General features: G+C 40.2%; 1 non-coding gene across 1 annotated transcript; it reads left to right on the forward strand.

Moving 5' to 3' along the window:
• The first annotated feature begins 23608 nt into the window (after positions 1–23608).
• Positions 23609–23716, forward strand: LOC112774885 (small nucleolar RNA R71). The gene has a single exon (XR_003189340.1). It is a non-coding gene; the product is annotated as a small nucleolar RNA R71 (small nucleolar RNA).
• Positions 23717–24648: the final 932 nt, after the last annotated feature.

The following is a 24648-nucleotide window of genomic DNA, read 5'->3' on the forward strand; positions in this document are numbered from 1 at the left end:
AGAGAGAGAGAGAGAAGGAGAGAAGAAGAAAGGGAAAGAGAGAGAAGGAGAGTGGAGGGAGAAAGAGGAGAGAGAGAGATGAAGGGAAGAGAGAAAGTGAAGTGAGAGAGAGAGAAAGAGTATTTAAAAACTAATTTTAGAGTTTAAATAAAACCAGTTTTAATTTGGTTTAAAACTAAACTGAACCATAAAAACTGGTTTTTAATAAACTGGTTTTCATAAAAACTATGGTTTCAGTTCTGTTTTTTATTTAAAAAAACTGGTTTATTTAAAACAGTTTCAGTTCAGTTCAGTGAAACCAGTTTTTTTGCACACCCCTACCTGGCTTTCAAATGCCAGTGAGGGATCAGACACCTGGAAGTGCTTATAATAAATCCCTCAAGAAGGCTTCTCAACCTGCCTCAGTAGGAAATAAACCTGCAGCAACTAAGGTTGAGGAATACAAAGCCAAGATGCCTTATCCTCAAAAACTCCGTAAAAAGGAGCAGGATAAGTAATTTGCCCGCTTTGTAGACTATCTCAGGACTCTTGAAATAAAGATTCTGTTTGCAGAGGCACTTGAGCAAATACCCTTTTATGCCAAGTTCATGAAAGATATCTTGAGTCATAAGAAGGATTGGAGAGAAACTGAAAGAGTTCTCCTCACTGAGGAATGCAGTGCAGTCATTCTGAAAAGCTTCCCAGAAAAGCTTAAAGATCCCGGGAGCTTTATGATACCATGCATATTAGAGGGTAACTGCACCAAGACAGCTCTATGTGATCTTGGGGCAAGCATCAACCTAATCCCTGCATCCACTATCAGAAAGCTTGGCTTGACTGAAGAGGTCAAACCAACCCGGATCTGTCTTCAACTTGCTGATGGCTCTATTAAATACCCATCAGGCATAATTGAGGACATGATTGTCAAGGTTGGGCCATCTGCCTTCCCTACTGAATTTGTAGTGTTGGAAATAGAGGAGCACAAGAGTGCAACTCTCATTCTAGGAAGACCATTCCTAGCAACTGGACGAACCCTCATTGACATCCAAAAGGGGGAGATAACCCTGAGAGTCAATGAGGATGAGTTTAAGTTGAATGTTGTCAAAGCTATGCAACATCCAGACACATCAGACGACTGCCTGGGCGTTGATATTATTGACTCCCTGGTGGAAGAGGTCAATATGACTGAGAGTCTCGAATCAGAGCTAGAGGACATTTTTAAAGATGTTCAGCCTGATCTGGAGGAACCAGAAGAAATAAAAGAACCTCTGAAAACTCCTCAGGAAGAGGAGAAACCTCCTAAACCCGAGCTCAAACCACTACCACCATCCCTGAAATATGCGTTTCTGGGAGAAGGTGACACTTTTCCTGTAATCATAAGCTCTGCTTTAGGGCCACAGGAAGAGAAAGCACTAATTCAGGTGCTAAGGACACACAAGACAGCTCTTGGGTGGTCCATAAGTGATCTTAAGGGCATTAGCCCAGCCAGATGCATGCACAAGATCCTATTGGAAGATGATGCTAAGCCAGTTGTTCAACGACAGAGGTGGCTAAATCCCGCCATGAAGGAGGTGGTGCAGAAAGAGGTCACTAAATTACTAGAGGCTGGGATTATCTATCCTATTTCTGATAGCCCTTGGGTGAGCCCTGTCCATGTTGTCCCTAAGAAGGGAGGAATGACAATGGTTCATAATGAAAAGAATGAACTGGTTCCTACAAGAACAGTTACAGGGTGGCGTATGTGTATTGACTACAGAAGGCTCAATACAGCCACCAGGAAGGATCATTTTCCTTTACCATTCATAGACCAGATGCTAGAGAGACTAGCAGGTCATGAATATTACTGCTTTTTGGATGGCTATTCAGGTTACAACCAAATTGCAGTAGATCCTCAGGACCAAGAGAAAACAGCATTCACATGTCCTTCTGGAGTGTTTGCCTACAGAAGGATGCCTTTTGGTTTGTGTAATGCACCTGCAACCTTTCAGAGGTGCATGCTCTCTATCTTCTCTGATATGGTAGAGAAGTTTCTGGAAGTCTTCATGGATGACTTTTCAGTATTTGGAGACTCATTCAGCTCCTGCCTTAACCATTTAGCACTTGTTCTGAAAAGATGCCAAGAGACCAACCTAGTTTTAAACTGGGAAAAATGTCACTTTATGGTGACTGAAGGGATTGTCCTTGGGCATAAAATTTCAAACAAGGGAATACGGGTGGATCAAGCTAAAGTTGAAGTAATTGAAAAATTACCACCACCTGCCAATGTTAAGGCAATCAGAAGCTTTCTGGGGCATGCAGGATTCTATAGGAGGTTTATAAAGGATTTTTCAAAAATTGCAAAACCTCTGAGCAATCTGCTAGCTGCTGACATGCCATTTATGTTTGACACAAAGTGTCTGCAGGCGTTTGAGACCCTAAAAGCTAAGCTGGTCACAGCACCAATTATTTCTGCACCAGACTGGACATTACCATTCGAACTAATGTGTGATGCCAGTGACCATACCATTGGTGCAGTATTGGGACAGAGGCATAACAAGCTTATGCATGTCATTTATTATGCTAGCAGTGTTTTAAATGATGCCCAGAAAAATTACACAACCACAGAAAAAGAATTACTTGCAGTGGTTTATGCCATTGACAAGTTTAGATCCTACTTAGTAGGATCAAAAGTGATTGTGTACACTAACCATGCTGCTCTTAAATATCTACTCACAAAGCAGGATTCAAAGCCCAGGCTCATAAGATGGGTGTTGCTTCTGCAAGAGTTTGATATAGAAATAAGAGACAGAAAAGAGACAAAGAATCAAGTAGTTGATCACCTGTCCCGGATAGAACCAGTAGTAGGAGCATCCTGATGAGATATTTTGGTGAGAAACGAATCTCTCCCAAAACACCCAAAACTAACCGGCAAGTGTACCGGGTCGTATCAAGTAATAAAAACTCACGGGAGTGAGGTCGATCCCACAGGGATTGAAGGATTGAGCAATTTTAGTTTAGTGGTTGATTTAGTCAAGCGAATCAAGTGTTGGTTGGGTGATTTGTGATTTGCAGAAAGCAAATTGCATGAAATTAAAGAGAGCGGGAAAGTAAATTGCTGAAACTTAAAGAACAAGAAATTAAATGGCAGAAACTTAAAGTGCAAGAAATGTAAATTGCAGAAACTTAAAGTGCAAGAAATGTAAATTGCTTGAAATGTAAAGGGGATTGGGATGTGGATTTGCAGAAATTAAACAAGGAAAAACTAAATTGCATCAAACAGAAGAGGGAAAGGGAATTGGGATTGAACCGGATCTTGAAGCAGTAAAGTAAATGAACAAAAAAAGCAATAAACAGGGAATTGAAATGAGAAATTCAGATCTCAGGACCCAGAGACTAGAAAACCAAGTCTAGATCTCAATGCCTTCCTAGATCCAACAAGATAATTGCAAGGGAATTGTAAATTGCAAAGAACAGAGATGAAGAACAATGAACCGGAAATGAAATTCAATTAACAGTAAAGAAAGCAGAGAGATCCAAGATTGAGATTGAAACAGAATTTCTTCAATTCTCCAATCTAAGATCCAAGACAAAAGTAAAATGAAATTGAAAGTAAAAGGAAACAAAGAAATTCAAGTTCACTCAGTAACAAAAGCTTCCCAAAAACTATTATCAAAATTCTAAAAGGAAAGCTCTCCTAATAACTTGAATTCTATCCTATTTATACACTTTCCAAAATGATCTTCAAGCCTTGAGTTGGGCCTTTGTTCTTGGTGGAATTGGGTTGAAAGAGGCCTTGGTTGATTGCTCTTTGAAGATTGAAGAAGAACCGAAGTGAACCAATTGAACCGGAAATGAAGTTAGCCAAAGTTGGTCTCAACGTTAGGGTCAAAGTTAGGGGTCTAACTTTGACCCTAACTTTTCATATCAGCAAGCTAAATTCCCTGGTTTGGACGTTGGTGCCAACGTTAGGGGTCTAACTTTGACCCTAACGTTGGCCTTCCTTATATGCTAGTGGTGCCAACGTTAGCCTCCAAGTTAGGGGGCTAACGTTGGCGCAAACGTTGGCCTTCCCCCTTTGAAATTTAAGTGCCAACGTTAGCCTCCAAGTTAGGGGGCTAACGTTGGCGCAAACGTTGGTGCCCAGGGGAGAAACTCTCAAGTTCCAACGTTAGCCTCCAAGTTAGGGGGCTAACGTTGGAGCTAACGTTGGCCACCTCTTTGCAATGTCATGTGCCAACGTTAGCCTCCAAGTTAGGGGCTAACGTTGGCTCAAACGTGGGAGCCCAGGGAGTGATTTTCATGCCCAACGTTAGCCTCCAAGTTCACTTTCACTTATCCCTTTCTTCACTTCTAGCCATTCCTCTTTGCTTCAACCTTTCTCCAAGCCTTCTTCACCTATCATTGATCAACCAAACTAATCAAAGCTTTGCTCAAAATCATGAGGTATTCAATCTTCCACAATATGCAACAAATATAGCACAAAACCTCATGAAATGGCATGAATTCACATATGGTTGGTTCAATCAAGGGAAACATGAAAATCTACTCAATTAGCTTGCTTGTAGCTCAAGAAAGTGCATAATTCTAATGAAAACTAAAGAAAAAGACTAGCTAAAATGGGCTAGGATGACTTGTCATCACAACACCAAACTTAAAGCTTGCTTGTCCCCAAGCAAGAAATGAATTATTAAGAAGAAAGAATGAAATGGAAGAGGAAGTTCATGCTAGCAGAGTGTTATTGATGGTTCATGGGGTTTTATGTGGATATGCAAATGCTCACTTCTTATTGACTCCTAGGCCTAGAAAGTCTCCTTCAAGCTTCAAGTGACATACTGCTATGACCTCTCATTATTCCTTTATCCTTGGCTTTTACTTTATTCACAAGCTTTATTTGAGTGTCATGTGTAGCAAGTTCATTTTCTTTTCTTTCTACTTGACACATTATTCACCATAGACACTTGGCTCACATTCCTTCTTAAAACATTGATGCCCAGCACCTCTTTGGGCTACTAAATGCTTTGTAGTTAGGTTGCTCTTGATAGTGGATTTTCAGCTGATGATCCCGGGTTAGTTAACCCAAGTCATCAAGTGTTGAGGCACTCCTAAGAGCTTACTAATCCAAGCAGATCCTAGTACAAAAACATCACAGGCATATATTTCAGAGTTCAAGCTATTGGTGTCCAGCTTTGTTTCTTTTTGTTTTTCTTTTGTTTTGCCACTTTTTAGCTTTCTTTGTTCTTTCTTTCTTTTTGTTTTTCTTTCTAACCAAGGAATTCTATTCAATTGAGATTCATAGACAGTAGGCCACTCTCTACTTAGAAGGAGATATCCTAGCTCTTTATTCACTAAAAGTGAGCTATTATACAATCACACACATACCACCACTTACTTTTATTCCACTTCTAACTAACAGAGACTATTATTCTTCACATTCAAACTGTTCTTTTATTGAATTAAAAGATGCAGGGGATAACATATGCTTCTTGTTAAGTGAAAATGAACACACAAGTACACACATAAACTAGCCTATTTATTTTAAAAGAAACACACATAATGCAAAGATTTTAAAATGGACTACTTAGAAATGCAAAGACAATTTAGAACAGATAGAATGCATGCTTGTTCTTTGAACAAGGAGCAAGTCCACCTTTCATTTGTCATGCCTCTTCTTCCTCCTTTCATACACTTGGCTGCTAGTGTTCCCACCATCCTTGTTTGGTGGTTCTTGATCTTGCCAAAAGCCAGCCTTATTCATAGCCTCTTCCACTCTATCTTCAAGTCTCATAGCCCTATTCACTTCCATCTCACTTCTCATTTTGAAAAATTCATCAAAAGTTGGGAATGCCGGATCCATGTTGTGCCTATGTTCTCCAATATAGTTTAGTTTGATTTGGCTATTGACATTATAATCGGCTTGCACTTCATACCTTGCTTCTTGGAGTGTTGTGAACTCCTTGAAGGCCTTCAAACTTTCAGCTTGCATTTGTTCCAGCTTCCCAAAAGATTCATGAGATTGAAAGGCATGTTCTTCTTGCATCGCAAGAAATCTTGACTCAAATTCATTTTGTTTGTTGATTATTCTCAGCTCTCTTTCTTCTTGTGCTTGTTGGTTTTGCATGTACAGAGAATGATATTCCTCTTGCCTTGCTTGGATTCTTGTGTATTGTTGAGATAACCTTCCTATTGCTTCTTGCATTTGAGTCATATCCATATTGCCATGTGGACAAAGTGTGGCTGCTCTTCCTCATCTTGTGGCTCTTCTTCCATGTGTGGCTCATCTTCTTCCATTTGCTCTTCTCTTTCCCTTCCTCCATGTGGCCTTCGGCCTTGGTGTGCTTCAAGGGGCATCATCATTCGTTCAATAGTTATGGGCATGCCTTGGCTTAACCACATTGGATTTTCCTCTTCCAATGGGACCTTGGCCTTTGCACACAACTTCCAAATGGTGCTCGGATAGTACAACCAAGATCCGGCCGAATTCTTTTCAGCTATCTTTAGAATGTCTCTTGCCAGGATCTCATGAACTCTTATCTCTCCACCCACCATGATACAATGCAGCATTAAGGCTCTCTCCCTGTTAACTTCTGAGGTGTTCACCGTCCCCAGAATTGACCTTTTCATCAACTCATACCATCCTTTTGCCTCCGGAATGAGGTTACATCTCTTCAGGAACTTGTATCTGTTCTTGTTATCTCCCTCCCATTCTGAGTTCTCAAAACAAATGTCTCTTGCGATCTCTTCATAATTTTGATCCTCAGTTAATCTTTGTTGGTATCCCGGTTCATCAAAGCGCACTGACTTTAGTTTCAAGACTTTCTTGATTGCATCCGGGCCAAAGTCTACTTCCACCCCACGCACATAGCTCTTGTACGTTGGGGGTTCACGCATGTCAATTCTTGGGACATTTGCATAAAACTCTCTTATGATATTGGTATTAATTCGAGAGATTGGTGATATAAGTTCCTCCCATCTCCTCTTTCGGATCTTGTTCTTTATTTCTTGACATCCATCATCTGGCAACATGAATGGAATCTCAGGATAGATTCTTTTCTCGTTCATCCATTGAATTTGCATTTGATGAGACCAAGTCTTGAACTTCCATTGGTCATATTCATATGTTTCTTCCTCTACTATTGGATCTTTTCCTTTTTGTCTTTTGGTTCTTGAGGAAGATGCCATGATCACTTGGTTAGTTGAGAGGGAATGTGAAGAATGTTGGGGAGTTTGATGTGTGCTTGGAGGAAAAAGAGATTAGGTTCGGACTTGCTAGGGAGTTATGAAGAGAAGATTAAGTGTTTGGAGTTTAATGTAAAAGAAAAAGTTGCACAAGGCTTGTAATGTTGAGGAGTGATTCGGTTATGTGCATGGCTTGAAGGTGGTATGCTTTTAAATGAGCAATGAAGGGCTAGGATGCAATTAGACACTATGGGGATCAAGGGTGTGCATGTATGGATGAATGAAGACAAAATTTGCTCCTTCCCTTGCCTTTGCCGTGACCATTCTCAAGGAGTGGCAGATTTCTTCCTTGAGGTATGTGATAGGATTTTGTCCTTATGCTATGCTTTCCTTTGTCTTGTCCTTTTCCTTGAAGATTCTTTGACTTCCTAGTCACCACAACAAGACAACACACATTAGTCTCATCTAACCGTAGCAAGTGTGTACTTTTTATTAAAACTTTATGAACCATCAATTCTTGTCTCATTTAAACCGTGATACTTCCTTTGGAAGACACCAAACTTGATGTTTGGTAAAATATAAAGAAACTGAGTTTCTTCTTCCAATAAGTGAAGTTTAAATGTTTATAAGAATTGTTTTCATCATACTTTCTTTTTCTCTCTTTTCTCTTTTTTTTTTTTTCATGAAGGATTAATTGTATCCTTGAATTGGTGCATCAAAGTTTGATGAACATCAAGCTTGTTTCTTGTCAAAGGGTTTATCACAATTAATGCCTTCATAAAAAAATTCTTTTTACAAGGTTTTGAAAAATAACAAAAGTATGATTACTAATGCATGAATTTCAAATTTTCACGAAGCTATGTGGACACCAAACTTAGTGTTCGGCCATATGCTCTATCAAAACTTTTTAAGTATGTGAAACAAAATCCTTTGTAATATTTGGTTGAGTGTGTTTGAAGACACACCAAACTTAGCATATGTTTCAAAATAGTGCATGTAATAAATGGACACGTTCATGAAAAGAGAAAAGAATTCATGCATCAAGTGATCATAATTTATTGAATGTAAAATGACAAGAATCTTAAAGCATGGGTTGCCTCCCATGGAGCGCTCTTTTATTGTCACTAGCTTGACATTGAAGCTTTCTTTTATGGTGGTTGGTGCTTGTAGAGCCTCAATTTGTCTCCTCTGACCGTGATCCTCTTCTTTGTTCTCTGATGTTCAATTTCAGCATGTTCTAATGATAGTATGTTGCTGACAGTGTAGTAATCCTCGGTTTGTTGATTTGTCTCCAGCTGTTGATATACCAGTTGCACTTTGTTACCTTTAGAAAGCCCCTCTGTTGGAATCTTTCTATTCTTCCAACCCCTTTTTGTTTTGTTTCTGCGCTTCATCTTTCCTTTTGTTGATCTTTCTTTTCTGGTTGTAGGCTTTCCTTGGGAACCTCCCTTCTCAGTGGCCAGTACTCTAACATCTTTTTGGGCTTTTTCATCAGTCTGCACATTCCTTAGCATTGGGATGTTGCTGTGACTTTCCTGGGCACTCTTCACATGGTCTTTCTTCTCCTTGCTGAATTGTGCCTCTGGTAATACCTTCAGAGTGATGCTCTGGTCGTGCATCCTGAGAGTTAATTCCCCTTCCTCTACGTCTATGATAGCTCTAGCAGTGGCCAAGAATGGCCTTCCTAGTATAACAGAGTCACCATCATCATCGTTTGATTCTAGAACCACAAAGTCAGCAGGGTATATAAAACTGTCCACCTTGACCAAGAGATTTTCAATTACACCCCTGGGGTATACCATTGACTTGTCTACCAACTCCAGAGACATTTGCACTGGTTTGACCTCTTCTATATGCAGCTTTTTCATCAAGGAGGATGATATTAAGTTAATACTTGCTCCGAGATCACACATTGCTTTAGTGATTGTCAATTTCCCAATGGTGCAAGATAACAAGAAGCTCCCTGGGTCCTCAAGCTTGGGAGGAAGCCCCTTTTGAATCAAGGCCCTGCATTCCTCAGTAATCCTTATGGTTTCTTTCTCATCCCAGCTTCTTTTCTTGTTGATGAGATCCTTCAGGAACTTGGAATATAGAGGCATTTGCTCAAGTGCTTCGGCCAAGGGAATGTTGATTTCCAGCTTCTTAAAAATCTCAAGGAATTTGTGAAAATGCTTGTCATTAATCTCTTTGTTGAACCTCTGAGGGTAAGGCAGTGGAGGTGTGACACTTTTTCCTCTTTGTTGCTGCCCCTGAGTTACTTCCCTTGAGCTATGTGGCTGGTTGTTCTTCTCTTTGAGTTTCTCAGTGTCTTTGTTTGGCATCACATCTTGCTCCTTATCCTCATCTGCCTTTGTTTGATTCTCATCCTCTGTTGGTTCTTTGATGTTTTCTGCTTGCTTCCTTGTAGTGTCATTGTTGCTTGTCAATGCTCTTCCACTCCTTAGTTGTATTGCCTTGCATTCTTCCTTGGGATTTGGAATTGTATCACTGGGCAGTGAGTTGGAAGGTCTCTCAACAGACACTTGCTTGGAGATTTGCCCCATCTGTCTCTCTAGGCTCTTTATAGAGGCTTCCTGATTCTTGGCTATCATTTCTTGGTGTTTCAACATTTTGTCTATAATGGCCTCCAAGTGAGTGATTCTTTGGGCTTCAGGTGATACTTGAGGTGGGTTATGAGATGTGGGTGGTGGATGGTAGGCATTTTGGTTGGTTGGTTGGTTATTAGATTGGTATTGGTTGAGGTTGGGGTAGTTGTTTTGAGGTTTTCTGTAGGGGTTTTGGTTAGTCTGCTGCTGGTTGTGATTTTGGTTGTTTCTTGGGTTGTGTTGGTTTGAGTTTCTCTGCCATGGTTGTTGGTTTTGGGTATGGTTATCTCCCCATCTGAGGTTTGGGTGGTTCTTCCAGGATGGATTGTATGTATCACCATACACTTCATTTGGTCCTTGGTTGTGCATATACTGAACTTGCTCTTGTTGTTGTTCTTCTTGAGTTTCTTCACTCTGTCCCCATGTGGTTGATGGTTGGCTAGTGTTGACTGCTGCAACTTGGAGACTATCAATCCTCTTGGCCATTTGCTCAAATTGTTGTTGAAATTGCTGTTGCATCATCTTGTTTTGAGCTAGGATTGAGTCCACTCCTTCTAGTTCCATTACTCCTCTTCTTTGTGAAGGTTGGCGGCTTCTTTGATGAGCAAAGAAATATTGGTTGTTGGCCACCATATCCACAAGATTCTGAGCTTCCTCAGCAGTTTTCATTAGTTGTAGTGAACCTCCAGCAGAATGATCTAATGCCTCCTGAGATTTCAATGTCAGGCCTTCATAGAAATTTTGCAGCACGTCCCATTCATTGAACATCTCTGGAGGACACTTTCTGATTAAGGCTTTGTACCTCTCCCATGCTTCATACAATGATTCAGCATCTAATTGTGTGAATGTCTGCACCTCGGTTTTCAGCCTGATGACTCTTTGGGGTGGGTAGAATTTAGCTAGAAATTTAGTCACCAAGTCATCCCAACTAGTGATACTTCCTTGGGGAAAAGTTTCAAGCCATTGTGCAGCCTTATCCCTTAAGGAGAACGGGAACAGCAGAAGCTTGTAAGTTTCAAGATTCACGCCATTGGATTTGACAGTGTCACAGATCCTTAAGAAGGTAGATAGATGTTGATTTGGATCCTCCAATGGTCCTCCCCCAAATGAGCAATTGTTCTGGACCAATGTGATGAGTTGTGGCTTCAGTTCAAAGTTATTTGCATTGACATTGGGGGTGAGAATGCTACTTCCACAATGTCTAGCATTTGCAAAGGTGTAGGAAGCCAATACTCTCCTCTGTTGTGGTGGATTATTGACTCCTCCTCCTGGATTAGATGTATCTCCTTCCATCTCGTGGAATTCTTCGTCTGATTCTTCTTCTCCAACAATACTTTTCCCTCTTTCGGCTCTTCTTAACCTCCTGAGAGTTCTTTTGTTCATGAAAATTGGGTATGGCTCTTCTTGTACCTGACATACAAGCAGAACATAAGAGCACACAAACCAGTGACACTTCAATCTACTGCTAGAATGAAGTTTTAGTTAGCTTAAGCAAAAATTCAAACAGTTAGTGGGTTAGTTGAACTTAAAGAAAAAGTGCTTGATCTAGATTACCACCTCGCTTAATCATTGTCAATCTAATCAATCCCCGGCAACGGCGCCAAAAACTTGATGAGATATTTTGGTGAGAAACGAATCTCTCCCAAAACACACAAAACTAACCGGCAAGTGTACCAGGTCGTATCAAGTAATAAAAACTCACGGGAGTGAGGTCGATCCCACAGGGATTGAAGGATTGAGCAATTTTAGTTTAGTGGTTGATTTAGTCAAGCGAATCAAGTGTTGGTTGGGTGATTTGTGATTTGCAGAAAGCAAATTGCATGAAATTAAAGAGAGCGGGAAAGTAAATTGCTGAAACTTAAAGAACAAGAAATTAAATGGCAGAAACTTAAAGTGCAAGAAATGTAAATTGCAGAAACTTAAAGTGCAAGAAATGTAAATTGCTTGAAATGTAAAGGGGATTGGGATGTGGATTTGCAGAAATTAAACAAGGAAAAACTAAATTGCATCAAACAGAAGAGGGAAAGGGAATTGGGATTGAACCGGATCTTGAAGCAGTAAAGTAAATGAACAAAAAAAGCAATAAACAGGGAATTGAAATGAGAAATTCAGATCTCAGGACCCAGAGACTAGAAAACCAAGTCTAGATCTCAATGCCTTCCTAGATCCAACAAGATAATTGCAAGGGAATTGTAAATTGCAAAGAACAGAGATGAAGAACAATGAACCGGAAATGAAATTCAATTAACAGTAAAGAAAGCAGAGAGATCCAAGATTGAGATTGAAACAGAATTTCTTCAATTCTCCAATCTAAGATCCAAGACAAAAGTAAAATGAAATTGAAAGTAAAAGGAAACAAAGAAATTCAAGTTCACTCAGTAACAAAAGCTTCCCAAAAACTATTATCAAAATTCTAAAAGGAAAGCTCTCCTAATAACTTGAATTCTATCCTATTTATACACTTTCCAAAATGATCTTCAAGCCTTGAGTTGGGCCTTTGTTCTTGGTGGAATTGGGTTGAAAGAGGCCTTGGTTGATTGCTCTTTGAAGATTGAAGAAGAACCGAAGTGAACCAATTGAACCGAAAATGAAGTTAGCCAAAGTTGGTCTCAACGTTAGGGTCAAAGTTAGGGGTCTAACTTTGACCCTAACTTTTCATATCAGCAAGCTAAATTCCCTGGTTTGGACGTTGGTGCCAACGTTAGGGGTCTAACTTTGACCCTAACATTGGCCTTCCTTATATGCTAGTGGTGCCAACGTTAGCCTCCAAGTTAGGGGGCTAACGTTGGCGCAAACGTTGGCCTTCCCCCTTTGAAATTTAAGTGCCAACGTTAGCCTCCAAGTTAGGGGGCTAACGTTGGCGCAAACGTTGGTGCCCAGGGGAGAAACTCTCAAGTTCCAACGTTAGCCTCCAAGTTAGGGGGCTAACGTTGGAGCTAACGTTGGCCACCTCTTTGCAATGTCATGTGCCAACGTTAGCCTCCAAGTTAGGGGGCTAACGTTGGCTCAAACGTGGGAGCCCAGGGAGTGATTTTCATGCCCAACGTTAGCCTCCAAGTTCACTTTCACTTATCCCTTTCTTCACTTCTAGCCATTCCTCTTTGCTTCAACCTTTCTCCAAGCCTTCTTCACCTATCATTGATCAACCAAACTAATCAAAGCTTTGCTCAAAATCATGAGGTATTCAATCTTCCACAATATGCAACAAATATAGCACAAAACCTCATGAAATGGCATGAATTCACATATGGTTGGTTCAATCAAGGGAAACATGAAAATCTACTCAATTAGCTTGCTTGTAGCTCAAGAAAGTGCATAATTCTAATGAAAACTAAAGAAAAAGACTAGCTAAAATGGGCTAGGATGACTTGTCATCACATCCCTCCCTCCTACTGAGATCTCTGAAACCTTCCCGGATGAGCAATTGTTTGCTATTCAGGAAGCTCTATGGTTTGCAGACATTGCAAACTATAAGACACAAGGTTCTCCTTCTGTAACCATGGAGAGGAAGCATGAAAAGCTTCTCTCACTGCAGAGTCAACCAAAGCCCCCACAGTCAAACTCTAAGTTTAGTGTTGGGAGGCCACAACCAAACTCTAAGTTTGGTGTTGAACCCCCACATTCAAACTCTAAGTTTGGTGTTGGGAGGTCCCAACATTGCTCTGATTATCTGTGAGGCTCCATGAGAGCTCACTGTCAAGCTATTGACATTAAAGAAGCGCTTATTGGGAGGCAACCTAATGTTATTTAATCATATCTATTTTATTTTCTTTTTGTTATTTCGTGATTTATTAGGTTGATGATCATGTGAAGTCACAAAAACTACTGAAAAATCAAAAATAGAATGAAAAATAGCATTGAAAATAGCACACCCTGGAGGAGAGCAGTCTGGCGTTTAAACGCCAGAAACAAGCATCTGTCTGGCGTTTAACGCCAGAAACAAGCATCTGCCTGGTGTTAAACGCTAGAAACAGGCTATATTTGGGCGTTTAACACCAGAAACAAGCAGCAATCTGGCGTTAAACGCCAGGATTGCACAGCAAGGGCATTTTACATGCCTAATTAGAGCAGGGATGTTAAGTCCTTGACCCCACAGGATCCCCACCTACCTCATCATTCCAATTCAAACCATTTCCCTCCCATACCCACCCATTCACACTTCTCCTTCTACTCCCTTCTATCTTCTTGTGCTCGAGGACGAGCAAACCTTTTAAGTTTGGTGTGGAAAAAAGCGTTGCTTTTTGTTTTTCCATAACCATTTATGGCACCGAAGGCCGGAGAGACATCTAGAAAGAGGAAAAGGAAGGCAGTTGCTTCCACCTCCGAGTCATGAGAGATGGAGAGGTTCATCTCAAGGGTCCATAGTTCAGTGGTAGAGCATTTGACTGCAGATCAAAAGAGCTATGAGGGAGGAGCAACAAAGACAAGGAAGAGACATAGAGGAGATCAAGAGCACCATTGGTTCTTCAGGAAGAGGAAGACGCCACCCTCATTAAGGTGGACCCATTCCTTAATCTCCTTGTTCTTATTTTCCTGTTTTTCGTTTACTATGCTTCATGTTTAATTATGTTTGTTTCTTTACTATATGATCACTAGTATCTAAGTGTCTATGTCTTAAAGATATGAACGTCCTATGAATCCATCACCTTTCTTAAATGAAAATTGTTTTCTGAAAAAGAAAAAGAAATACATGAATTTTGAATTTTAAAATAGTTTAATTATTTTGATGTGGTGGCAATACTTTTTGTTTTCTGAATGAATGCTTGAACAGTGCATATGTCTTTTGAATTTGTTGTTTATGAATGTTAAAATTGTTGGCTCTTGAAAGAATGATGAAAAAGGAGAAATGTTATTTGATAATCTGAAAAGTCATAAAAATGATTCTTGAAGCAAGAAAAAGCAGTGAAGAACAAAGCTTGCAAAAAAATGCGAAAAAAAAGAGAGCAAGAAAAAGAAAAAGCAAGCAGAAAAAGCCAAAAGCTCTTTAAACCAAAAGGAAAGAGCAAAAAGCCAATATCCCTTAAAACCAAAAGGCAAGGGTAATAAAAAGGATCCAAGGCTTTGAGCATTAGTGGATAGGAGGGCCTAAAGGAATAAAATCCTGGCCTAAGCGGCTAAACTAAGCTGTCCCTAACCATGTGCTTGTGGCGTGAAGGTGTCAAGTGAAAACTTGAGACTGAGCGGTTAAAGTCGAGGTCCAAATCAAAAACAGAGTGTGCTTAAGAACCCTGGACACCTCTAATTGGGGACTTTAGCAAAGCTGAGTCACAATCTGAAAAGGTTCACCCAGTTATGTGTCTGTGGCATGTATGTATCCGGTGGTAATACTGGAAAACAGAGTGCTTAGGGCCACGGCCAAGACTTATAAAATAGCTGTGTTCAAGAATCAACATACTGAACTAGGAGAATCAATAACACTATCTGAATTTTGAGTTCCTATAGATGCCAATCATTCTGAACTTCAAAGGATAAAGTGAGATGCCAAAACTATTCAGAAGCAAAAAGCTAATAGTCCCGCTCATCTAATTAAGAATGATCTTCATAGATGTTTTTGGAATTCATTGTATATTCTCTTTTTTTTATCCTACTTTGTTTTTAGTTGCTTGGGGACAAGAAACAATTTAAGTTTGGTGTTGTGATGAGCGGATAATTTATACGCTTTTTGGCATTGTTTTTAGGCAGTTTTTAATATCTTTTAGTCACTTTTTATTATATTTTTATTAGTTTTTAATTAAAAATCACATTTCTGGACTTTACTACGAGTTTGTGTGTTTTTCTGTGATTTCAGGTATTTTCTGACTGTAATTGAGGGAGCTGAGCAAAAATCTGATTCAGGCTGAAAAAGGACTACTGATGCTGTTGGATTCTGACCTCCCTGGACTCAAAGTGGATTTTCTGGAGCTACAGAACTTCAAATGGCACGCTCTCAATTGCGTTGGAAAGTAGACATCCAGGGCTTTCCAGAAATATATAATAGTTCATACTTTACGCGAAGATAGATGATGTAAACTGGTGTTCAACGCCAGTTCCATGTTGCAGTATGGCGTTCAGCGCCAGAAACAGGTTACAAGTTGGAGTTCAACGCCAGAAACAGGTTACAACCTGGCGTTTAACTCTAGAAACAGCCCAGGCACGTGAGAAGCTTAAGTCTCAGCCCCAGCACACACCAAGTGGGCCCCAGAAGTGGATTTCTGCACTATCTATCATAGTTTACTCATTTTCTGTAAACCTATGTTACTAGCTGAGTATTTAAACAACTTTTAGAGATTTATTTTGTATCTCATGACATTTTAGATCTGAACTTTGTAATCTCTGATGGCATGAGTCTCTAAACTCCATTGTTGGGGGTAAGGAGCTCTGCTGTGTCTCGATGAATTAATGCAAGTATTTCTGTTTTCTATTCAAATACGCTTGTTCCGATCTAAGATGTTCATTCGCGCTTCAATATGATGAAGGTGATGATCCATGACACTCATCACCATTCTCAATCCATGAACGTGTGTCTGACAACCACCTTCGTTCTACATTAGATTGAATGAGTATCTCTTAGATTCCTTAATCAGAATCTTCGTGGTATAAGCTAGAATCCATTGGCAGCATTCATGAGAATCCGGAAAGTCTAAACCTTGTCTGTGGTATTCCGAGTAGGATTCAGGGATTGGATGACTGTGATGAGCTTCAAACTCGTGAGTGCTGGGCATAGTGACAGACGCAAAAGGATAGTAAATCTTATTCCGGTATGATCGAGAACCTACAGATGATTAGCCATGCGGTGACAACGCACCTGGACCATTTTCACTGAGGGGACGAATGGTAGCCATTGACAATGGTGATCCACCAACATACAACTTGCCATAGGAGGAACATGCGTGTGTGAACAAGAAGACAGAGGAAAGCAGAGATTCAGAAGACAAAGCATCTCCAAAACTCCAACATATTCTCCATTACTGCATAACAAGTAACCTTTAATTCATGCTCTCTTGTTCATTTGCAAGTCAACTGATAACCACAAATTAATATCCTGACTAAGAGTTGCAAGATAACCATAGCTTGCTTTAGACCAACAATCTCCATGGGATCGATCCTTACTCACGTAAGGTATTACTTGGACGACCTAGTGCACTTGCTGGTTAGTGGTACGAGTTGTGAAAAGTGTGATTCACAATTCGTGCACCAAGTTTTTGTTGGTGCACGAAATTGTGATCCCTGGTAATGGCTCCAGAAACTTGGTGCTCTAGTCTTAATTCATGATTTGTCACAACTTCGATACAACTAACCAGCAAGTGCACTGGGTCGTCCAAGTAATAAAACCTTACGTGAGTAAGGGTCGATCCCACGGAGATTGTCGGCTTGAAGCAAGCTATGGTCACCTTGTAAATCTCAGTCAGGCGGATATCAAATGGTTATGGAGTTTTTGAATAATAATAATAAATAAACAGAAAATAAAGATAGAAATAGTTATGTAATTCATTGGGGAGAATTTCAGATAAGTGTACAGAGATGCTTTCGTTCCTCTGAACCTATGCTTTTCTGCTGTCTTCATCCAATCCTTCCTACTCCTTTCCATGGCAAGCTTTATATAGGGCATCACCGTTGTCAATGGCTACATCCCATCCTCTCTGTGAAAAAGGTCCAGGTCCAAATGCTATGTCACAGCACGGCTAATCATCTGGAGGTTCTCGATCATACTGGAATAGGGTTCACCCTCCTTTTGCATCTGTCACTACGCCCAGCACTCGCGAGTTTAAAGTTCGTCACAGCCATCCCTTCCCAGATCCTACTCAGAATACCACAGACAAGGTTTAGACTTTCTGGATCTCAGGAATGGCTATCCATGGGTTCTAACTTATACCACGAAGATTCTAATATCTCGGACTCGGTCCTCTGTATTAGATATCTAAGAGATACTCATTCTAGCTTATTTGCATGTAGAATGGAAGTGTTTGTCAGGCACGCGTTCATAAGTGGGAATGATAATGAGCATCACATAATCATCACATTCATCATGTTCTTGGGTGCGAATGGATATCTTAGAAGCGGAATAAGTTGAATTGAATATAAAACAGTAGTACTTTGCATTAAATCATGAGGAATAGCAGAGCTCCACACCTTAATCTATGGAGTGCAGAAACTCTACCGTTGAAAAATACATAAGTGAAAGGTTCAGGCTGGCCAAATGGCCAGCCCCCATGATCTAAGAACTAGACGTCCCAAGATGTCAAATAAAATAGTAAAAAGTCCTATTTATACTAAACTAGTTACTAGGGTTTACAAAAGTAAGTAATTGATGCATAAATCCACTTCCGGGGCTCACTTGGTGTGTGCTTGGGCTGAGTTTGAAGTTTACACGTGCAGAGGCTTCTTTTGGAGTTGAACGCCAAGTTGTAATGTGTTTTTGGCGTTCAACTCTGGTTCGTGACGTGTTTCTGGTGTTTAACTCCAGACTGTAGCGTAGAACTGGGGTTCAACGCCCTTTTGAGTCATCTAAACTCGGTCAAAGTATGGACTATTATATATTGCTGGAAATCCCTGGATGTCTACTTTCCAACGCAATTGGAAGCGTGCCATTTTGAGTTCTGTAGCTCCAGAAAATCCACTTTGAGTGCAAGGAGGTCAGAATTTAACAGCATCAGCAGTCCTTCTTCAACCTCTGAATCTGATTTTTGCTCAAGTCCCTCAATTTCAGCCAGAAAATACCTGAAATCACAGAAAAACACACAAACTCATAGTAAAGTCCAGAAATGTGAATTTAACATAAAAACTAATAAAAACATCCCTAAAAGTAACTAGATCATAGTAAAAACATACTAAAAATAATGCCAAAAAGCGTATAAATTATCCGCTCATCACAACACCAAATTTAAATTATTGCTTGTCCCCAAGCAACTGAAAATCAAATAGGATAAAAAGAAGAGAATATACTATAAATTCCAAACTATCAATGAAACATAGCTCCAATCAGATGAGCGGGACTTGTAGCTTTTTGCCTCTTGAATAGTTTTGGCATCTCACTTTATCCATTGAGGTTCAGAATGATTGGCATCTATAGGAACTCAGAGTTCAGATAGTGTTAGTGATTCTCCTAGTTTAGTATGTTGATTCTTGAACACAGCTACTTTATGAGTCTTGGCCGTGGCCCTAAGCACTTTGTTTTCCAGTATTACCACCGGATACATAAATGCCACAGACACATAACTGGGTGAACCTTTTCAGATTGTGACTTAGCTTTGCTGAAGTCCCCAATTAGAGGTGTCCAGGGTTCTTAAGCACACTCTTCTTTTGCTTTGGACCTTGACTTTAACCGCTCAGTTTCAAGTTTTCACTTGACACCTTCACGCCACAAGCACATGGTTAGGGACAGCTTGGTTTAGCCGCTTAGGCCATGATTTTATTCCTTTAGGCCCTCCTATCCACTGATGCTCAAAGCCTTGGGATCCTTTTTATTTACCCTTGCCTTTTGGTTTTAAGAGATTTTGCCTTTTTCTACTTGCTTTTTCTTTTTCTATTTATTTTTTTTGCCATTTTTTTCTGCAAGCTTTGTATTCACTGCTTTTTCTTGCTTGAAGAATCATTTTTATGATTTTTCAGATTATCAAATAACATGTCTCCTTGTCATCATTCTTTCAAGAGCCAACATATTTAACATTCATAAACAACAACTTCAAAAGACATATGCACTGTTCAAGCATTCATTCAGAAAACAAAAAGTATTGTCACGACATCAATATATTTAAACTAAGTTCAGGGATAAATTTGAAACTCATGTACTTCTTGTTCTTTTGAATTAAAACATTTTTCATTTAAGAGAGGTGATGGATTCATATTCACTACTTTAAGGCAAAGTTACTAAATACTAATGATCATGTAATAAGACACTAACATAGATATGCACTTAACATAAAGAAAACGAAAAACAGAAAATTTGATAACAAGGAATGAGTCCACCTTAGTGATGGTGGCATTTTCTTCTTGAGGAACCAATGATGTCCTTGAGCTCTTCTATGTCTCTTCCTTGTCTTTGTTGCTCCTCCCTCATAGCTCTTTGATCTTCTCTAATTTCATGGAGGATGATTGAGTGCTCTTGATGTTCCACCCTTAGTTGTCCCATGTTGGAACTTAATTCTCCTAGGGAGGTGTTGATTTGCTCCCAAAAATTATGTCGAGAAAAGTGCATCCCTTGAGGCATCTCAGAGATTTCTTGGTGATGAGCTTCTTCATGCGTCTCTTGAGATCCATGAATAGGCTCTCTTGTTTGCTCCATCCTTTTCTTAGTGATGGGCTTGTCCTCATCAATGAGGATATCTCCCTCTATGTCAATCCCAGCCGAATTGCATAGATGGCAAATAAGGTGAGGAAAAGCTAACCTTGCCATAGTGGAGGACTTGTCAGCCACCTTGTAGAGTTCTTGAGGTATAATCTCATGAACTTCCACCTCTTCTCCAATCATGATGCTATGGATCATGATGGCCCGGTCTATAGTAACTTTAGACTGGTTGCTAGTGGGAATGATTGAGCGTTGAATAAACTCCAACCATCCTCTAGCTACAGGCTTAAGGTCCAATCTTCTTAGTTGAACCGGTTTGCCTTTTGAGTCAATCTTCCATTGAGCTGATTCCACACATATGTCCATGAGGACTTGGTCCAACCTTTGATCAAAGTTGACCCTCCTTGTGTAGGGGTGTGCGTTCTCTTCCATCATTGGCAAGTTGAACGCCAACCTCACATTTTCCAGACTAAAATCTAAGTAATTCCCCCGAACCATAGTGAGATAATTCTTTGGGTTCGGGTTCTTACTTTGATCATGGTTCCTAGTGATCCATGAATTAGCATAGAACTCTTGAACCATTAGAATTCTGACTTATTGGATGGGGTTTGTTAGAACTTCCCAACCTCTTCTATGGATCTCATGTCGGATCTCCGGATACTCATTTTTCTTGAGTTTGAAAGGGACCACGGGGATCACCTTCTTCTTGGCCACAACATCATAGAAGTGGTCTTGATGGGCTTTGGAGATGAATCTTTCCATCTCCTATGACTCGGAGGTGGAAGCTTTTGTCTTCCATTTTCCTTTTCTAGAGGATTCTCCGGTATTAGGTGCCATCAATGGTAATGGAAAAACAAAAAGCTTTATGCTTTTACCATACCAAACTTAGAATATTGCTCGCCCTCGAGCAAGAGAATAAAGAAAAGAAGAAGAAGAAGAAGAAGAAGAAGAAGAAGAAGAAGAAGAAGAAGAAGAAGAAGAAGAAGAAGAAGAAGAAGAAGAAGAAGAAGAAGAAGAAGAAAAAATGAAAGAGAGGGAGAGAGGGTTGTGTCTCGGCCAAGAAGGGGATGAAAGGGTTTTGTTGTGTGAAAAATGAAGAAGAATGGAGTGGTTTATATAGTGGAGGGAGAGGGGTTAGGTTCGGCCATTTAGGGTGGGTTTGGGTGGGAAAGTGATTTTGAATTTTGAAGGTAGGTGGGGTTTATGAGGTAGGTTTATGGGGAAGAGTGGATGGATGTGAGTGGTGAAGAAGTAGTAGGGAAGAGAGCTTGATTTGAGTGGTGAAGGGTTTTGGGGAAAGGTGTTTATTGGGAAGAGAGGATGAACATTGAGAAGAGGGAAGAGTATGAATGGAGGTAGGTGGGGATCCTGTGGGGTCCACATATGATGAGATGATTCTGTGGGGTCCACAGATCCTGAGGTGTCAAAGATTTACATCCCTGCACCAATTAGGCATGTAAAATGCCTTTGCATGCAATTCTGGCGTTTAAACGCTGAATTGATGCTTGTTCTGGGCGTTCAGCGCCCAGATGCAGCATGTTTCTGGCGTTGAACGCCAGTTCTATGCTTGTTTCTGGCGTTCAGCGCCAGCTTTCCTCAGTGTGCATTCCTGGCGTCTAAACGCCAGGATGCTGCTTGTTTTGGGCGTTCAACGCCAGATCCATGCTCTGTTCTGGCGTTGAACGCCAGCCAGATGCTCCTTACTGGCGTTTAAACACCAGTAAGCCCTTCCTCTAGGGTGTGATTTTTCTTCTGCTATTTTTTATTCTGTTTTTGATTTTTCTACTTATTTTGTGACTCCACATGATCATGAACCTAATAAAAAATAAAAGAACAATAAAATAAAAATAAAATTAGATAAATAAAAAATTGGGTTGCCTCCCAACAAGCACTTCTTTAATGTCAATAGCTTGACAGTGGGCTCTCATAGGGATACACAGGTGATCAGGTCAATTTTATAGACTCCCAACACCAAACTTAGAGTTTGGATAGGGGAGTTCAACACCAAACTTAGAGTTTGGCTGAGGCCTCCTAACACCAAACTTAGAGTTTGACTGTGGGGACTTTAGTTGACTCTGTATTGAGAGAGGCTTACTGTGCCTCTTTTCCATGTTTACAGAAAGATGACCTTGAGTTTTAAACACAAGGGAGTCCTCATTCAATTGAAAGACTAGTTCACCTCTGTCAACATCAATCATAGCTGTTGTTGTGGCTAGGAAGGGTCTTCCAAGGATGATGGATTCATCCTCATCCTTCCCAGTATCTAGGATTATGAAATCAGCAGGGATGTAAAGGCCTTCAACCTTTACTAACACGTCCTCTACCTGTCCATAAGCCTATTTTCTTGAATTGTCTGCCATCTCTAATGAGATTCTAGCAACTTGCACCTCAAAGATTCCCAGTTTCTCCATTACAGAGAGTGGCATGAGGTTTATTCCTGACCCAAGGTCACATAGAGCCTTCTCAAAGGTCATGGTGCCTATGGTACAAGGTATTAGGAACTTTCCAGGATCTTGTTTCTTCTGAGGCAATCTCAGTTGATCCAATGCATTTAGTTCATTGGTGAACAGGGGAGGTTCATCTCCCCAAGTCTCTTTACCAAATAAGTTGGCATTCAACTTCATGATTGCACCAAGGAACTTGGCAACTTGCTCTTCAGTAACATCCTCATTCTCTTCAAAAGAAGAATACTCATCAGAGCCCATGAAGGGCGTAAGGAGGTTTAATGGAATCTCTATGGTCTCTAGAGGAGCCTCAGAGTCCTTTGGTTCCTCAAAGGGAAACTCCTTGTTGATCACTGGACGTCCCAGGAGGTCTTCCTCCTTGGGATTCACGTCCTCCCCTTCCTTCTTGGATTCGGCCATGATGGTTATATCAATGGCCTTGCACTCTCCTTTTGGATTTTCTTCTGTATTGCTTGGGAGAGCATTAGGAGGGGTTTCAGTGATCTTCTTACTCAGCTGGCCCACTTGTGCCTCCAAATTTCTAATGGAGGACCTTGTTTCATTCATGAAACTCAGAGTGGCCTTAGATAGATCAGAGACTCAGTTTGCTAAATTAGAGGTATTTTGTTCAGAGTTCTCTGTCTGTTGCTGGGTAGATGATAGAAAAGGCTTGCTATTGCTAAACCTGTTTCTTCTACCATTATTAAAGCCTTGTTGAGGCTTTTGTTGATCTTTCCATGAGAGATTTGGGTGATTTCTCCATGAGGGATTATAGGTGTTTCCATATGGTTCACCCATGTAATTCACCTCTGCTATTGCAGGGTTCTCAGGATCATGAGCTTCTTCTTCAGAAGATGCCTCTTGAGTACTGTTGGATGCAGCTTGCATTCCATTCAGACTCTGGGAAATCATATTGACTTGCTGAGTCAATATTTTATTCTGAGCCAATATGGCATTCAGAGTATCAATTTCAAGAACTCCCTTCTTCTGAGGCGTCCCATTGCTCACAGGATTCCTCTCAGAAGTGTACATGAACTGGTTATTAGCAACCATGTCAATGAGTTCTTGAGCTTCTGCAGGCGTTTTCTTTAGGTGAATGGATCCACCGCAGAAGTATCCAATGACATCTTAGCTAATTCAGACAGACCATCATAGAATATATCCAGGATGGTCCATTCTGAAAGCATGTCAGAAGGACACTTTTTGGTCAGTTCCTTGTATCTCTCCGAAGCTTCATAGAGGGATTCACCTTCTTTCTGTCTAAAGGTTTGAACATCCACTCTAAGCTTTCTAAGCTTTTGAGGAGGAAAGAACTTGGCTAAGAAAGCCTTGACCAGCTTATCCCAAGAGTTCAGGCTATCCTTAGGTTGAGAGTCCAACCATATTCTAGCTTTGTCTCTTACAGCAAAAGGGAAAAGCATGAGCCTGTAGACTTCAGGATCTACTCCATTAGTCTTAACAGTATCACAGATCTGCAAGAATTCAGTTAAGAACTGAAAAGGATCTTCAGATGGAAGTCCATGAAACTTGCAGTTTTGTTGCATCAGAGAAACTAATTGTGGTTTCAGCTCAAAATTGTTTGCTCCAATGGCAGGAATGGAGATGCTTCTTCCATGTAAATTGGAATTAGGTGCAGTAAAGTCACCAAGCATCCTCATTGCATTATTATTATTTTCGGCTGCCATCTCCTCTTCCTGTTCGAAAATTCCTGTAAGGTTGTCTCTGGATTGTTGTATTTTAGCTTCTCTTAGTTTCCTCTTCAGAGTCCTTTCAGGTTCAGGATCTGCTTCAACAAGAATATTCTTGTCCTTGCTCCTGCTCATATGAAAGAGAAGGGAACAGAAAAATAATAATAGGGATCCTTTTTACCACAGTATAGAGGTTCCCTTGTTGTGAGTAGAAGAAAAGAAGAGTAGAAGAGAAAAGAAAGGAGAATCCAAACAGAAGGGTGAGGAGAGCAGAGATCTGAGATGAAGAGAAGTGTTAGTAAATGAATAAATAAATAGAAGAAGAAGGGAGGTGAGAGAATTCGAAAAATAAAAATTAAATTTTAAAGTTAAATTTCAAAAATAGTTTTTGAAAAAGGTTAGTAGTTTTCGAAAATTAGGAATGAAATAAAATTAAAATCAAAATTTGAAATAATTAGTTAATTAAAAAAAATTTTGAAAAAGAGGGAAGGAATTTTCAAAAATTAAAGGTAAAAAGTTAGTTTGGCAGTTTT

Source organism: Arachis hypogaea, chromosome 18 (assembly GCF_003086295.3).
Source record: "Arachis hypogaea cultivar Tifrunner chromosome 18, arahy.Tifrunner.gnm2.J5K5, whole genome shotgun sequence".
Taxonomy (NCBI): domain Eukaryota; kingdom Viridiplantae; phylum Streptophyta; class Magnoliopsida; order Fabales; family Fabaceae; genus Arachis; species Arachis hypogaea.